General features: G+C 38.7%; 1 protein-coding gene across 3 annotated transcripts in view; it reads left to right on the forward strand.

Moving 5' to 3' along the window:
- Positions 1-15,977, forward strand: part of CA10 (carbonic anhydrase 10) — a 550,279-nt gene that overhangs the window by 79,193 nt on the left and 455,109 nt on the right. The window lies entirely within an intron of this gene.

Consider the following 15,977-nt stretch of genomic DNA (forward strand, 5'->3'; position numbering starts at 1 on the left):
AGCCTGTTTGTTGTTTTTCCTGATCCTTTCCCTTTCCCCCACCCTCCATCCTCCAATAGGCCCCAGTGTGTGTTGTTCCCCTCTGTGTTCATGTGCTCTCATCATTTAGCTCCCACTTGTGAAAACATGGTATTTGGTGTTCTGGTCCTGTGTTAGTTTACTAAGGATAATGGCCTTCAGCTCCTTTTAAAATCCTTTTGTATGTAGTTGATAGAGCAGCAATTTGGTCACCAGAAGCCCTCATAGTGTTGGCTCCTACCATTAACTCTTCTGAGTTTTTAATTCCTCTAGGACTCTGTTTCCCCATCTGATAAATAAGGGGGACATAAAACACTGTCTTAAATCTCCCTTTCACATGTATAATTCTATGTTGTATTTTCATTTTTCTACTCATACTGGCTCATATTTAGGAGAAAATAATTTCTGTATAAGATAATTATAACTTATTATATTCAATATTTTGTAATACAACTCATTCCGGCAGCTATTCTCACTGTATAGAACAGAATTGAAGACAGCATAGGGAGTCATGTTGAATATTTGCTGTTGAAGAAAAGTTACTCAGGGAACCGTTCTCCATACCTTCTACCACTCAGCCTTTAATTCCTCTAATAAGCTTATTTTCTTGACATTTGCCTGTTTTTGGCATTTAAATACAAGGAAAGGGGCCAGGTGCGGTGGCTCACATCTGTTATCCCAGCACTTTGGGAGGCCAAGGCGGGAGGATCACCTGAGGTGAGGAGTTTGAGACCAGTCTGGCCAACATGGCAAAACTCTGTCTCTACTAAAAATATGAAAAATTAGCTGAGTGTGGTGGCATATGCCTGTAATCCCAGCTACTCAGGAGTCTGAGGCATGAGAATCACTTGAATCCAGGAGGCAGAGGTTGAAGTGAGATGAGATCACGCCACTGCCCTCAAGCCTGGGCAGCAAAGCAAGACTTTGTCTCAAAAATAAATAATTAATTAATTAAATACAAGGAAAGCTATCTGGGTCATCAGGTTTCTAGTAATTGTGTCTTCTGTAGCCAGTTGAGTTGTTTGTATTGACTTATTGCCTGGCAAATGGTGAGTAAGAGAGCAGGTGAAGGAAATAGGTTGTAGGAAGATTGAGAGAAGGTACACATTCTTGATTTCATTTCGACAACAAACATACAAGACAAAATATGTGTCAATATGTGGATGATCTGATAGAAACCTAAGTTCCCTATAGGCAGAGTCTTCAAAATGGCTAAAGCTGCATGTGGCAAAGACTGCTAAGTGTAGAGATGTTACATAATTTATCATCTAAACTGGGACATCTTTGAGACTCCGTTTTATAATAATATTGGGACAACAAATGCAAATAGAATATTCTAGGCAAATTAGAAGTTATAACCACTCTGGCTGCATGTTCTCCAAAACATATTTACTCCTCTTCTTGGTCCGTCTTAAGAGGGTGGAAAACTTTCAAATTCTCTTCAGTATCATTGTGGTGTGTGAGGGATTCTACAAGACTTCCCTCAGTTCTATTCAATCCAACACCACTGTGTAGTCCACAGCTATACTACATTTCCCTAGCCTCCTTTTACATTTAGTTGTATTGAAGAGGCTAAGTTCTAGTCAATGAAATGTGGGCATAAGTAGTGAATATTATTTCTAGGTTTAAGCCAGGAAAACAACTTTTGAGAAATCCTCCCTACTTTTTTCCATTCTGGCTTGACCTACACAGCATAGTGGCCTTTGAAGTCTGGTATTGCAGATAGCAGAGCCACAGGATAGAAGAAACCTGGGTCCTGACTTGGAGAGCTCTACGCAAATCAGGAAAACCAGTCTGGAAATTTATATGTATGAGAAATAAACTTGTACTACGTCATTGAAATTCTAGAGTTTACCCATTATTTCAGGTAAACTAGCATTGTCAACACTATCATTGTCTTCATTTGTATATTGCATACACTTTAACCTAGAATATATTAAAGACATTCCTTTATTTCTCATTGCACTGTAAACCACTCCAAAATAAAGACCTAGAATGAGTATTCAAACATAATGAGTATGTTCTAAATACTAATATTTTCTGGATTTGATTGAATTGAATCATATCGAATTGGACTGAAATGAAAAGAATTGTATACAATATGGTAAGAAACTTCAGAGATAACAAAGCTTTCTTTTATCTGGAGAAGCCATGGAAGGTTTCTAGAAGGTAGTATTTGAGCAGACACTTGAAATGTTGGTTTGCTTTGGATATACAGTAAAGAATATGATACTCCAGTAAAAGTAAATAGTGTGAGCACATGGCAACATCACCAAGAGCAGATAGTTCAGTCTGACTAGGATGTAGGGTCAGTCAGTGAGAAACAAATGTCTAAATTTACTTCAGCCCAAATACATTTACAGGGCACCTATTCTGATAGGAGGACAATCTCATGAAGAGGTGATTTAAGAAAAATATATATGTGATAGATAAATAAATGTATATAATAAATGCCAAGAAAGCACAGAGAAAAGATGCCCAAAGGAGATAGGATGAGTTTTGGAAACCAGGTAAGTTAACCACACCATACAGTTTGTTGAAAGTTTCATTGGAACACTTGCACATTATTGTGTAACCAATAGGGATTCATTGAAGGGCTTTGTGGAGAGCCTTGAAAGATGATCAATGAGTTTGGACACAGCTTTGTAAATAGTTGGTAAATGAGCTTCATAGGAAGACTCTGTGCATGTCTTTCACTGCCCCTCAAAAGTGAAAGATGACATGGACACGGTGTTGCTGTAAACAGGAAACGTAATCATGCAGGAGGTGTGAAGACCACAACGGGGAGTATGGATGGACACAGGAGTCCAGTTATTAGGCCACTATAATTGACCATTTAATTAATTACTGAGGGCCTTTGTCTAGGATCTGTGTCTAGGTGGTAGAAATGTGAAGGAAAGAATGGATTAGAGTTATAGCAGAAGTAGAGTCAATGTTTTCACTCTATGGGTATTGAAGGCAAGTGTGTATCAGCTAGGATTAGTTTCAGCTATGAGTGATGGATAAGTCTAAATAAGATGGAGATTTATTTACATCTTATAAATGTAGATCACGCAGGGATCCCAGCTCTTTCTAACTTGATGTTGAAAATAAGGCATTTGCATGATGGTTCATGATGGCTATTTGAAGTCTAGCTATCATGTCCACATCCCAGCTTGCTGAAAGAGGTGAGGAGAGGCATAGCATTTTCTTTTAGCCCTTTCTGGAACTCTTATACATTTCCTAACATCTCATTGACCAGAACTTAGTCACATGTCCACATCTAGCTACAAAGGAGATAGGGCTACATAGTCTTTATTCTGTGATGTCTTACCAGACATCATGCAGGAAACATGTGGTCTTTGCTGGGACAAAGCCCAGGGAAAGCCAATGCCCAGTAAGAAAGTAGGCAAAATGACCTATTAAGTCAATTTGCCACGGTGGGACATAAAGCCACATGCAAACCACAGAAAAAGGCCAGGGCAGATATATATATATATCATAGCTCTATGTATTTTTGTCCTCTATTCCGATTTTGATCCGCACAGCATTTGCTGAGCATGCACTATATGACAGGTGCTGTCACATACTTATAAGTGGTAGAGCCAGTGAATTATGACCTTATCTGGGCTTTCCACACAAGAAAGCTTCGGCTTTCCAAACCAGAGTTTTCCTTGTTAAGGAAGAAGGAGAAATAAATGTTGGGGGATTTAGTAGCACTATCTTTGCCACAGGTACAGAAGACAGTTGTGATCATGAGGTCCTGGAAAATAGCAATATTCTAATTAGTAGGCTGCTGAAAAGCTTGCATGGAAGTGGAATAAAAAATCCAGGTGGGGAATATAAATTTGAGAATCATTCACATTGAAGGAGTAGCTGAGATAGGGATGGTCCTCAAATATCCTCAGATACAACTCTCCAGACAATTCAAGTTCCAAATTTTACTTTGGTCTTGGTTATTTATATAATGAAACTCTAGTTTGGCTTGTGTGGAAAGCCCAGATATGGTCATAATTCACTGGCTCTACCACTTATAAGTATGTGACAGCACCTGTCGTATAGTGCATGCTCAGCAAATGCTGTGTGGATCAGAATCGAAATGAAGGACAAAAATATGTTGAGTTATGAGATATATAAAAAAATCTGCCCTTGCCTTTTTCTATGGTTTGCATGTGGCTTTATGTCCCACCATGGCAAATTGACTTACTAGGTCATTTCACCTACTTTTCTACTGGGCATTGGGCTGTCTCTGGGCTTTGTCCCAGCAAAGACCAATGTTTCCTGCATGAGTTCCCTGAATCAGTTGTTTTCCTGCTGCAAGTCTTTTTTTTTTTATTATTATACTTTAAGTTCTAGGGTACATGTGCATAACATGCAGGTTTGTTACATATGTATATCTGTGCCATGTTGGTGTGCTGCACCCATCAACTCGTCAGCACCCATGTTCTGTTTCCCAAGTTTCTTCGGTGACTGTACTTTGACTCACAAATTGCATGAATGTCCTCAGAGGCTCCTGAAGTCTTTTTTCAGTCAGGCAGGGCTATCTTTTTTCTTCCACAAGTTGGCTCATACTTTAGAGGAGTTTTCTTGGTAACTAAAAATAGACTACCATTCAATCTAGCAATCACAGCATTGGGTATCTACTCTAAAAAAGAAATCATTACATCAAAAAGATAACTGCATTCATATGTTTATGGCAGTGCTGTTCACAATAGCAAAGATATGGAATCAACCTAAGTCTCTATCAATGGGTAAGTGGATAAAGAAAATGGGGTATATCCATACCATGGAATACTATTCAGCCACAAAAAAGAATGAAATCACGTCTTTTGTGGCAACATGGATGGAACTGAAAACCATTAGCTTAAGTGAAATAAATCCGAAACAGAAAGTCAAATATCACATATACTTATAAGTGAGAGCTATAAGCTATAATATGTGTACACATGGAGATAGTGGAATAATGGACCTTGGAGACTTAGAAGGGTGAGAGAGTGAGGGGGATGAAGGATAGGAAATTCCTTAAGGAGTACAGTGTACCCATTATGGTGAGGGTTACACTAAAAGCCTGGACTTCACCACTAAGCAATATATCTGTATTAAAAAAAAAAACTGTATTTGTACTTTTTAAATTTATACAAATATTTTTTAAAAAGAGAAATAATTTGCAGAAAGTGACACAATTAGTAGTAAATTTGTGACTTAACCACAGGGTGCCATGTATTTTCCATCATTTCACATTGCCTCCCAAAACAACGATTCTGCTTGATTCCTTTCTTTTCATTGCATTTAGCCTTGCTGAATTCAAGCTTAAGAGAGATACAAGAAGATTTTAGTCTCATTCAGAGATTTTAGCTGTGATAGAAAGTTTTATGTGACATGAGATTAATCCGACAATTGACTAACCCATTGATTTTAGGAATTACCAATAGTTTCTTTCCAATTGTAGTTTAAAAACAGATTTATTACATCAGTATGCTCCTAGCATTCTGAATACAGCACATACACGTTTTCCTTATGGCTGTGATTTATGGGAGGCTGCACTAACCTGGGCATGGACTTGAACTCTTTTGATCTGAAGTTTCATCCACCTGTTTAAAAACATAAATATACTCTACTACCAAAAGGAGCTACAATATTTACAGAGAATAAATCTGTATCTGATTCCAAACAGATAAATAATAGTAAAATAACGGAATAGATTTCTACGAAATGTCCATCTCATGAGCTCATGACAGAACAGATTCATCCATTAGATAGGGTAGTGATGCTTCTTAAGTTGCCTGTTTGTCAGAAGTCGAAATTATATTTAAATGGTTAATGTTATTTTATTATGTATTTGTCCTGAAAGTACCCCCAGAATTTTCCTTTCAGAAATAATAGTTTATACTTTTGTGGCAATGCAGATTGTTATAACATTTTTTACAAAGTAACTTGACATATATACTTCTGTCCCTTGACTGTGATTTTGGCTCACTGTGCTAAAGAAAGGTCTAAAAGAGGATGAGCAAGGGAAGCTTTGTACCTGAAAAGGTTAAGTGCAGTATTCAAACAAGTAGATAACCAATAGGGAAGGAATAATTGGTAAATTATGGCATATCTACTAAAAGAACTATTATCTGCACATTAAAAATAAGAATGAAAAAACAAGATGTAATGTTTGCTGAAAGAAGCAAAAAAAAGATAGCTATCCTCTTAAAATTACAGGGATTAGAGGTAATCTTTTTGTCTGTTTTCTTTTGTGTTCCACTATTATTGTTTGAGTTATACTCTTCTTTGAATTCTAAGGACCTTTTATCATTAAACTTATTCCAAGGAAATAATAGAGGGTAGTCATCAGAGTGAATATTTCTGTAAAACTTGTCAATAACATTTATAAATGGAGGTTCACAGGTCATTCTCCCTTTCCTAGATTTATTAAGCAAGTATTTGTTAAACAGTGTGCCAGCATACCCCTATGATATGTGTTGCATTATGGAAGACAAAGCACAACATTTTTACCCATGAGGCAGTTTTAATTTAGTCAGGGAGAGAGGAGTAATAGCAAAATATACATTAAAAATATACAAAGAAAGTGTTGCAGCCATGAGGAGACTAAAGAGACATGGCAAGTAAATGTAACATGGGATACTGCACGAAGTCCTAGGGCAGAAAAAGGACATCAGGTGAAAAATGTAAGAAATCTGAATAAAGTGTGGACTTTAGTTAATAATAATGTATCAGTATTAGTTCACTAATTGTGACAAACATACCATATTCAGCATAGAATGTTAACAGTCAGGGAGCCTGGGTATGAAGTATACAATGAGAACTCTGTATTATCTTTGTAATTGTTCTATAGATATAAATTTCTATAAAATAAAGAGTGTATATATAGAGAGAGAGAGAGAGAAAGAGGAGAGAGAAAGACAAAAAGATAGAGTGGAAGAGACAGAAATGGCACTGGGCTATTTTCTCTTCTTCTTTAGTGGCCTCTTCCTCTTCATATCATTTTGCACTTTTATCCTCTATTCAACCTTAAAATATTGAATATCCTGGAGTCTATTCAGTGTCCCTTCTTGTTCCTTTCTTCACAGTTCTCACAGTCTTGGTGACCTCTCTTAGACGCATGGATTTAAATATTATGTATATGTTGAAAAGCTGTAAACATACATCTCATCTTGACTTCTTCTCAGAACTCATTTTATATCCAATGGCCTATGTGACATCTGTCTCCCCATAAATGCTTACTAGCTATCTCTAACAGAACTCTTTACTTTATGCTCCCAAACTACTCCTCCCTTAGTCTCCCTGGTCATCTCAGTAACTGTCAACATCAAGTCACTCAGACTAAAAAAGGGAGTTTTCCTTGGTGTGTGGTCTTCAACTTCCCTCATCCAGTTCATTACCAAGTCCTATCCATGCTTCACCTAAATCTTACGACGTTCTATTTTCACCAGCACTGCCCTAGTTGAAGCCACCACCATCTTTCTCCTGGGCTGCTATCTACATTGTCCGTTGTCATTTTTAGCCTCTCTCTCTCCCGTGTCTACTATTGTCACACCTATTGGCCACTTTTAGTTTTCTTAAAGAAGCCAAACTTATTTCTGCCAACTTTCAGTCTCTGAATCCACCTGAAATACTACCACTGTTGATTTTCATGAAGCCAGATTGTTTTCATTATTTAAATCTCTGATTATGTGTCATAATTTCAGTGACCATCACTGTCACACAATCTAATATGTTCTTCCAGTCACTTTACAACCTCACCCTCTATATTACAGAGTACTTTTCTCCAATTTTTCTTATATATTTGAATTCAGTTATTTTCTCTGTCTCCCTCCCGGAGAATGTATTAGATTTATGCAAAAGTAATTGTGGTTTTGCCATTACTTAACAGCAAAAACCACAATTACTTTTGCACCCACCTAATAACTTCATGGAAAACACGAACTTTGTACCTTCAATGCTTAGAACACTTACTGACAATCATAGGTACTCACTAAATGTTTCTTGAATTAATAAGAATGATAAATGAGGGATAGACACCAAAGTCCTGAAATTCAGGGAAGTGAGGGATTACAGTAGAGTTGGAATGATCAATACACCTTTCTTGAAAGGAGTGGGAATTGGAGAGGCTTTGAGAATTAAGTAAGACCAGGTCAAGAAAAAGTAGACAAAGAGGGAATTTCAGGGGGAAAAAGTGCAGAGTGAAGGTGTGAAGAGAGTAATAAACATGGTATACTTGGGGACAGCAGGAAGAATGACTCTTGTAAATATTATGAGAAATGATATTAAATGTGTGGTAAACCCATATTGCAGAAATTCTAGAATACTAGGCTGAGAATTAGCCATAATAGGGACTTTCCTCTTGTTGATTTTAAACTGTAGTTACCTTTGAGCTTCTCTCGCTCTCTTTTTTTTTTTTTGGCGGGGGTGGGGTGGGGGAATGGAGTCTCACTCTGTTGCCCAGGCTGGAGTGCAGTGGTGTGATCTCGGCTCACTGCAAGCTTTTCCTCCCAGGTTCAAGCCATTCTCCTGCCTCAGCCTCCCGAGTAGCTGGGACTACAGGCGCCCGCCACCACATCTGGCTAATGTTCTTGTATTTTTAGTAGAGACGGCGTTTCACCGTGTTAGCGAGGATGGTCTCAATCTCCTGACCTCATGATCCGCCCGCCTTGACCTCCCAAAGTGCTGAGATTAGAGGTGTGAGCCACCGCACCAAGCCTTGAATTTCTTAACAGTAGTATCATGCTAAGCTTTTTAGGTGAAAGTAATACAGGCTACCCACCATCAATATTTTTTTCTTATCTCCCAACACAAGTGTAATTTTGTCAGCTTGCTTAGGTCTGGTCCAACCTGTAAGGTGATTCTAGGTCATACCCATCTTCTCTGCTTGGAAATAGTCACTTTGTCACCCATTAGCCAGTTCAATTCTTGATGATCTGAGTGTCCTAAAGTTTTTATGATAAGTGGGGGTGTCACATAGGGTGGAGAGATAGAAATGAGTTTCATCCTGTCTCGAGAATTCAGGAAAAGCAAAGAATGACAGAGATGTAAATAGTTCCAGGTATGACACATTTTCCCCTTTGCTTTTAAATGAAACACATTGTGCTAAATAAAAGTGGGTTTGCTAAGAAGCTTTGATTTCCCTAGGCAGGGTGTCAGCTCCTGGTGCTCTTCCATCTGTCAAGCACGTGTAGGCCTGTCAACCAACTTGAAACCACTTTTGTCCACATTCCCACTGACCACAAATACAGGCGTCACACCCACAAGTCTTTGAATATAGACTAAAACCTCCCAAGGATTGTGTGAGCTGGACTGCAGATTGATATAATATACAACTTCACTACCACATTTATCAGGCATTCACCCAATATTTTTCTGGCACTTATTATATACTAAGCTTTTGCATAAATAATGGATTTTTTTTTTTTTTTTTTTTGAGACAGAGTCTCGCTCTGTCACCCAAGCTGGAGTGCAGTGGTGCGAACTCGGCTCACTGCAACCTCTGTCTCCCGGGTTGAAGCAATTCTCCTGACTCAGCCTCCCACGTAACTGGGATTACAGGCATGGACTACCACACCCTGCTAATTTTTGTTTTTATTTTTGTTTTTGAGATGGAGTCTTGCTCTGTCGCCCAGGCTGGAGTGCAGTGGCATAATCTCAGCTCACTGCAAGCCCCGCCTCCCGCGTTCACGCCATTCTCCTGCCTCAGCCTTCCGTGTAGCTGGAACTACAGGTGCCCGCCACCACGCCCGGCTAATTGTTTATATCTTTAATAGAGATGGGGTTTCACCGTGTTAGTCAGGATGGTCTCGATCCCCTGACCTCGTGATCTGCCTGCCTCAGCTTCCCAAAGTGCTGGGATTACAGGCGTGAGCCACCGCACCTGGCCAAATAATGGAATTTTAAAATAAAATATATTCTCTGACCTCAGGAAGGTTACGGTTAGGTAGAAAAGAATGATATGGAAACCGATAGTGTGGGGCACTATCTAAATGTTAGAATGTAGGACCACACATAATACAGAGAGTGCACAGAAGAAAAATACCTTCAGGGTGTTGTAAAAGTCAAGCAGTTGAGGAAGGGCATTATCCCCATTAGTCCAGTGAGTGCCATGCAGCTCAATGGGGCTGTCATTTTTGGTTCTTCTGATGATCCACGCACTTCTCAATGCTCCGGCTTCCCACTTAGAACACAGAGTTGGCCATTCAGGGAAAGACAGTGATGTCATGGATATGCATCCAATGTTAGAAGTACTTTTTTACCTTCCAACTTGTGGTGTTTCCTGGTCAATAGACTTGGTACCTTCCTCCTTGAATTACCTTCTCCAGTGGAGAAATGCAGTTTCTGAGGGAAACAACTGTTCAGGGCTTCTACAATTACATTCAAATGAGGTAACCACAGCAGCCTATGTACTCTAACTGCCTCTCCTCTATATCTGGCTCCATCTTTGCTAGTTGTAGACCACTTGGCACAGGTATAGCTTGGAAGCTCATTTTTTGCAATGTGTGTGCTTATGGTTTGGTATGTTTTGACTGATGGTGGAGTTTTATTAAGCAATGTCCCTTCCCTGACTGGATCCCTTTGTGAGGGCTCCTGTGTTCCCTGTTGCACCATTTCCTTCCCCACCTCAACTGCACTGTCTCAGATGTTACTTTTAAGTCTCGTTCCCCACCAGGTCAAGAGACCACTGTAATTTCTAAATGGAGGTATTTCGCAGTTATGTTTTCTCTGAACCTAAGTTAGTTAAATTAGTTGACTTGGAGCAGTAAGCTCTGTTAATGATAGGGATTTACTTACAGTCCAGATTGCGTCATCTTTGGGAAGTTTTAGTCTGGATCCAAAGACTTGTTGGTGTGATGCCTGTATTTGTGGTCAGTGGGAATAGGAACATAATTTTTTCAGTAGGTTGGCAGGCCCTTACTTGCTTGAGAGAGTTTATGGACTTGTGGGAAGAATAAAAGGGGATTAAGATATTGTTCAGGTCTTTATTGACTGGTTCCAAAAACCCAACATGGGGTCGGGCATGGTGGCTCATGCCTGTAATCCCAGCACTTTGGGAAGCCGAGGTAGGAGGATCATGAGGTCAGGAGATCGAGACTATCCTGGCTAACACGGTGAAACTCCGTCTCTACTAAAAATACAAAAAATTAGCTGGGCGTGGTGGCGAGCATCTGTGGTCCCAGCTACTTGGGAGGCTGAAGCAGGAGAATGGCGTGAACCAGGAGGCAGAGCTTGCAGTGAGCCGAGATTGCACCACTGTACTCCAGCCTGGGCGACACAGCAAGACTCTGTCTTAAAAAAAAAAAAAAAAAAAAAAAACCAACATGGGTTGTGGGTCTTGTTTATATGAGGCTCCACCAACTTTGGTGGTTTAGCCCAATGGAAATCAGGTGGAGAGAGGGAAATACTCAATTTTGTGTAGATGCTGGTGACCAGTTTCAGATCTGGAAAAGATTTAGTATGACACATAGCTTCTACAGTACATATTGATTAGATACCAGGTACATGTACTTAGAAACTTGTATATTTCAACATTCTGACTTTTTTGTAAAGTAGCTCACTTCTAAACATTTAAGTAAGAGAGAACTGGATAACAAAAATCTTTTAGATCAAAGACAGGACTGAGCAAACTATGGCTTACAGATCAAATCCAGCTCTCTGTTTTTGTAAATAAAATTGTACTGGCACACAGCTACACCCCTGCATATTGTATACGGCTGCTTTTGTGCTACAGTAGCAAATTGAGTAGTTGGCACAGAAATAGTATTGGCTTCAAAGCATAAAATATGTATTATGTTGCCCTTTATAGAAAAAATGTGCTGACCTCTGTTTTGAGATCCCAGCCTCTTATAAGTGAGATCCCTTCTCTGTGCAAGAAGGGATCACCAGAAGCCTCTGTTCCATCCAGAAACTTGCAAAACACTTTGCTATTTCTTCGTCCCCAAGGATGGCTTCTTCAGCTATCCCATTCATTCTGAAGTAGAATTATGTAAGATAATTCTGCTCATTTGTATAAGAAGCCATTGGAGCAATGAATGTTGTCTCTCAAAATCCTGGGATTCAGAGTTTCCTTTTGAAACTCATCAGTTCTCAAACTGCCACAGTGAAAAATAAACCGAGAATAAAATTGAAATAGATTTTTCCTTGCTATGTATATCTTTCCTCTGGCAGTGATGACAATTTTTATTTTCAACACAATTTTTTTAATTAGACACCTGGATTTTTCCCAGGGGCTGGCTGCACATTAAAAATTCTGATCCATACCTAGGCAAAGAGGAGCAGAGAATGCTGTAAAAGCTCAGGCGGCTCTCTTTCACCTGTTTGCTCTGAGGAATTCTCAATCAGCTCTTCACTCACTTCAAATCACATGTAAACAACAACAAGATGACTACCAAGGATCTGGTGGGAGGCGTTAAAATAGGAATCCTGTGTTTCTCTAGGAGCTCCATCTATAATAAACTCCTTGTAGTACTGTGGCAGAACTTTAAATGAGGTACCTTTTTAAATGTGCCATCCTGTCTTTCTAAATTGCCAAACAGTATGAGGCTAGACTGAGCATCCAAGGGCATTTGAAAACATTACATAAAACACCTTTATTTTCTTCAACTCTAGTCTGCAGCCATTATATTTTGTAATTGACAGACATCAAATGGGCTCTTCTGGCTGACTGATTTTTGGAGGGTGAATTTGGTTCTTCACGAGGCACATCAAAGACAGCTAACAGGAGCTCTGCAGTTCTACTATTACAATAGGTGTTATTCAGATGGTCTGATTGTCTTATTACTTGCTAAAATCTTACATAGTTCTACCTCTGAATGGATGGGTTAGCTGAAGAAGCAATGACTGGAGATGAAGAAAGAACAAAGTGTTTTGCAACTTTCTGGATGGAACAGAAGCTTTGGGTGATAATCTTGTCAGTTCCAATACTCTTACTTACACAGGGGCTTCTTTCGTCTTCCTTCTAGACAGATGTTTCTTAAATTGATATTTCAGTTTGACTGATAGGTTGTTCTTATAGGGGAGTGTAGAAGATGTGCACGTGTAAGAGAGATAAAAAGAGGGACTAGGAATGCATCTAAATATCTGAGAACCTAGTCATCTTACTCAGGTTTTATTAGAGTTAGCTTTCCCTTTTTTGCCATCTTGACAACACACATCTATGCTTTCTCTTTTTTTCCTTACTGCTTTATCTCTTGTAGAAATGAAAGTTTCTTAATGATATGGTCAAATGGCAGGAAAGAGTAGAAAAAATATTTGAACATACAATGCGGTGGCAAATGTATTCGGTAAGACACTGCAATGCGGATATATGGGGAAAGATGTATCTTTTGTCTACTTAGACAAAGCGCTATCCTCTGATTAGCGTTCAACGTGTTTCATTTTATCTTTTAGCCCATGGAAGTACTATAAATAGCACTTTTACATCAGTGACTGTCAATAGGGATGTCACTGTTTCTGAGGGAATATTTTGGAAATAGGTGAGGGCACTTGAGATTGTTATAATGAAAGAGTGGCAATTAGCACCAACTAAAAGGGGACAGAGATGCTATGCTCTGCAACATATTAGATAGATAGAAACAATGATAAATTATCCCATGTCCCAACAGACATTCAAGTGAATGGAAAAACTGTTTTATTTATTTGACCCTCCAGTGAAACTCCATTTTGCATATGCACACAAAGCATGTCTTACAAAGTTTTATTACACCTGGTTCTTTAGCAATGCAAAGATGTAAATCAAGAGAAGGTGGTACTTAATTGTGTTCTCATCTTTGCCAAGAGTTCACTATTTTGGAAAATCACGTACCATTGAGAGCAATGCCACTTGTGGATTCTGGAATCTCTAATAGAATACAAAGTTGTTATTTGTGTCTGTGTCAATCAAGCATCCAACTTCTTCATTTTCTCTTCTAGTGCACCATGCCTGAGTATTTACATATTGAAATATATAATATTTTGTTTTACATTATGTTCCTTGTATTCCCCCTTGTATTATAGTTAAAGCACTCTATTGATTATATTGATTGGTTTTCTTTTTGAAATTATGTATGTAAATTAGCACTCAGCAAATTTTTTTTAGTAAAGAGCCATGGAGGAAACATTTTAGGCTTTGTGGGCCAAATGGTCTCTGTCATAACTATTCCACTCTGCCATTGTAGTGAGAAAGCAACTCTAGAGAATATGTAAATAAATATGTGTGGCTATTTGGCAATAAAACATTATGGACACTGAAATTTGAATGTAATATAATTTTAACATGTCAAAATATTTTTTCCAACTCATTTTTTTCAATCATTTAAAAATATAAATTCATTTTTAGCTCTTGGGCAGTATAGAAATCAGGCAGTGGGCCATAGTTGGCTAGCAGGTCCTAGTTTTCCAATCTCTGTTCTAGTGTACCATACTCAAGCATTTTCATGTAGAAATATATATTATTATAAATTTCTTGTATTTTTATTTATATTATAGTTAAAGCACTACATTACAATTTTAAAGTGATGTGTAAATACTGTAAAAACTTTTTTGTAAAACAATTAGATAAAAAGCTTAATGTAAAACAAAAATTGAGTGCTAAGTGGATATTTATTTGGGATAATGAAACACATGCAAGAGAATGCAGCTTCCCCAATGACTGTCTCATAGAATAAAGAGAGAAGGCTGGATTTATGGTTTAAATTGTTTGATGACAGTCAGCAGTCCTGATTGGATAAAACTTGGTGTGGGTTTTTATAGAACTCTGAAGTTTTTGCCTGTGATAAGGAAAATCAGTCCTGGCTTATCTCTGATGCAAAGCTGTTACGTGATGTTTATAGTTCAAACTTTCAAGATCTTAGAAATGTGCATTTTTCCCAGGCTTGAGACATTTTACATGTCTAGCAGAGCTAGGCTGAAGTTTAGTGAATTATCAGGGTTGGGGTTTGGTTTTGTTGTTGTTTTTTAATAGGTTGTACCGTCTGTGAATTTTATTTAATTATACTCAAGGCGAGCATTACAAAGTGGTTGTTTCATTACAGGGCCATTAGATATCTGATCTCACAGGTTTCCAAGCCTTTGGGATTCTCCCCTGGCTCCTATGATGACTGTCTAATGAACTGGGGGAGAAGGAGCATGAGTCAGGCAATACCAAGACCCAGAGGAAGAATCAGAGCCCTTTCTGAACTCTAGAGAAATGTTCTTTGTCTACCCACTTGGGGAATTTTGCAGCCATAACCAAACCTTGATTTGGCTTCTTGACTTGGTCAGGTCTAAAGACCTCCTGGCTGACTTCAGATCTCCTTGTCTTTCCCTGGTGCTACAAATTCCCAGAGACTCAATTGAATCTTCTGCCTGACTCCCTGGTTGGACAGAACATTTCCGGCTTCTGCTTTGAGGTCACTTCCTCCTTTGCCTGCTGTCCCAGAGCAGATGCACTGGCTTCCAACTCAGTTGACCTCGGGATCTTCGTCAAGGGTTATGGAAATGTCTGAACTCTATCCACACCACAGGGACAATAAGAATACCAGGAAATCCAGTGTGTGTCCATGCCCGAGATTTGTGCTGGGCAAATTTAAAGGCGTTTTTTTTTTTTTCCAGAATCTTAAATAAGCTCTTTGTCTCTCTTCTATTTGTTTTTAAAGTCCCCTAAGCCCACTGTCAGTTCCAGAAGGAGTGGGCTTCAGTTTCACTCATCCTGTGTCAGAAAATCTCCTTCAACCACAAAGATACAAGCCTCAGGGCTCTTAATATCCTAGGAAGAAAAAGTATCTTCGCTATACTGTAAGAAGAGACTTGAAGCTAAACAATACAAGCTTATCTGGAAGCTAGAGACATCTAGTAAATCTTCTCTCTATACAAAGCCTTGCATTCAAACCCATTGTCTTAGACCCATTCTTTCTAACTCAGAATGATGAGTCTTTTCCCTAGAACTTTGAAGAGGAAGGCAGGGGGGAAAAAAAAAAAATCACCAGAATTAAAAAAGGAAAGAAAAAAGTGAAGGTTTAACATTAACTCTA

This window comes from Piliocolobus tephrosceles, chromosome 16 (genome assembly GCF_002776525.5).
Source record: "Piliocolobus tephrosceles isolate RC106 chromosome 16, ASM277652v3, whole genome shotgun sequence".
NCBI classification, from domain to species: Eukaryota; Metazoa; Chordata; class Mammalia; order Primates; family Cercopithecidae; genus Piliocolobus; species Piliocolobus tephrosceles.